A 2,953-nucleotide genomic window follows, 5' to 3' on the forward strand; every position below is an offset into this window, starting at 1 on the left:
CTCTATATAAACTGTTGTCTGATGAATAAACCTTTGAGTTGATTTTGGGAAAGCAACCTGAAGCAGTCTGTGTTTCCTTGTTCTCCCAAGCTACTCCCGGCGCTGTAACTAACCCGCTGAACGGCATACCTGAGTGTTACTTTGAATAATTTTGAATCTTATAGGGTAAAGACAAAACTCTGCTTATAGGTGCCCACGCCACGGAGGAAACCCAATCCACGGAGAAACCCGGGACGGAGATTTCTTTCAACTTGGTGTCAGAAGTGGGATCCAATGACAAAGGTAAATACGTGTCTTTTATATTTATATGGGACTGTATTATACCTTTCTCAGTGATCGATCCATAAAGAAACGGGATATGCTGACGAAGTTTTACTTAGTGGCCCAGATAAATGGGATACACTGACAATCTTCCTTAGTCCCCGAATAAAGTAAATTAAAAGCAGAAAGACACAGGAAGTTGCCTGTTGTTTTGCGAGAAGTTGCTCGTTAAGTGAGAAGTTGCTCACCAAAAACAAAAGAAAAGATAAAATTGCTAGCAATAAAATTAAAGTAACCTCAGCTGTGCCTCAGCAAAAATACTAACATAAATCCTTCAAGCGTGTAAACCCCTCTGGAAGTCACTGAACATGGGTCAGAATAATTCAAAGACCTCAGACAGATCCAGAAGAAAGTGAGAAACTAATGTATGCAAGAGTACCACCTGCCCCAGCACAGCAGGGAGGTTTCAGAGGACAGAAAGATAAGAATAGAGATGTGTGTTTTTGCTGTGGAAAGATAGGACATTGGTCTAGGGCGTGTCAATTTGCAGCTTCCACTAGAGCACGCGCGCCTCAACCACAAAATGCAGGACAAGCTCCTGCCACTAGGCGTCAGCAGAGCTCTTCCAGTCAAGGTAACTGGCAACAAAGGGAAGCATGCAATAATGGCCCCACATCTAGGCTGGAGTCTTACAACCTGAATTTTAATCCACAAGGTAGACAAGCTAGAGGTGCAAATTTAGCTCCGTTTTCCAGCAGCCGCAGACACCCAGAGCAAAAATGAATTTGTGTATTTCATTTAACACAAAGGGTGAAATGTTTGCTGACACTGATAACAGCTTATGTTTTTTCTGCCCTATGCACCGACATCATGGAGAAGGAACAGCCTCTGTGTCAGCTGGACGCCTCAGCAGAGAATGAAAGCAACATCCTTTTTGTCCGGTACTCCATGTCACACACTGTGCCAAAAAACGTGTACAGACGCCACTACCAGGTAATCCCATGACTGGGAGCCACACTTTTGTCTCTCTCACACTGTTCAACAACATGATAACTGCTCACACCAGTGATTTATTGACTGTACACCTTATCACGCACAGCTGAAACACAACATGCCAGTATATGTCAAGCAATATCCCATTTTCCGCCGAAAAAGCCGCAGCCCTTGATGCCATCATAGGAGATTTATTGACTACAGGAGTAATAAAGCCCACAGTATCTCCATATAACACTCCTGTCAATCCTGTGCCAAAGCCTAACAAACCTGGCATATGGCGTTTCATACAAGACTTAAGGCAAATGAATGCAGTCATTATGCCTCTGCCACCTCTCAGACGTTCCCAGCATATTGACATCCATTCCATCCACAGCTATACATTTTACCGTGGTGGACCTGTGTTCTGCTTTTTTCTCAGTGCCTGTGCATGAAGACACACAGCTGATATTTGCATTCACACATAGAAATAAGCAGTACACCTGGACACGTTTGCCACAAGGCATGGTAGATAGCCCTGCTGCTTTCTCAATGGTGGTCCGTGCTACCCTGGACAGCTTCACTCCTCCGGAGGGCTGTACTGGATGACCTCCTCCTCTGTGCTCCGAGTGAGGAACTATGTCAAACTGCTACACACATGCTTCTCCAGCACCTCCAACAGACTGGCCACAAAGCATCAGCAAAGAAAATGCAGTACTGTCAGACTTCTGTTCAATATTTGGGATTTACACTGTCTCACGGACAACGTTCCATGACTACAGACTGGGTCAAAGCTGTGACCTCTGTCCCTCGGCCCACTACACAGAAGGAAATGCTGTCCTTCTTAGGCATGGTGAACTATTGCAGACAGTGGACACCAGACTGTTCTTTTCATGACCACATTCTGCGTGACTGTTGTAAAAAAGACAAGCCTCCTCGAATACTGTGGTCCACAGAAATGACTGCCTCTTTCAATTAAAGGGAGTGCTGACCTCCACCACTCAAAGGTGCTGCCTGTGGTTGTTCAGGGGATGCCGGCCTGCCTGAGAGCAGTAGCGGCTTGCTCTATCATGATAAGGGACTGCGAGAAGCTCACACTCTCACATGACACTATTCTACACACCAATCACCAGGTCACGACCATTCTAGCAAACATAACTAGACATCATATGACTGCACAACGTCGCTCAGGTTATGAAGCTACACTGACCTCTACAGCAAATCTCACTATAAAAGCAAGCAGCACACCCAATTCGCCAGCACATTTATTGATCCTATGCTGTGTTTCTCTGACCGACAGGATGGTTCAGACGAGCCTGACGTCCATGACTGCATGACGCGTATACAGGAATCCACAGCACCACGTCCAGATTTAGAGCAAACACCAATCCCAGACTCAGTCATTGTTTATGTGGACGGGTCCTGTTCAAAACCAAATGACAACTCATTTCTTTGTGGCTATTCGGTGGTGACATTGCCTGACATCATACTAGAGGCTCACTCATTACCATTTCACTCAGCACAAAAAGCAGAGCTCATGGCTTTAATATGTGAGCTACATGTGGATAAGCGTGTGACAATTTACACGGACAGCCGTTATGCGTTTGGCGTCGTACATGACTTTGGCACATTGTGGAGACAAAGAGGATTTAGATCTGCTGACGGAAAATCAATTGCTAAATTCTGATTTTGTTCAAAGACTTTTTCAGGCTATACAGCT

Source organism: Pundamilia nyererei, unplaced genomic scaffold, assembly GCF_000239375.1.
Source record: "Pundamilia nyererei isolate P.nyererei 1_Seehausen unplaced genomic scaffold, PunNye1.0 scaffold00143, whole genome shotgun sequence".
Lineage (NCBI taxonomy): Eukaryota > Metazoa > Chordata > Actinopteri > Cichliformes > Cichlidae > Pundamilia > Pundamilia nyererei.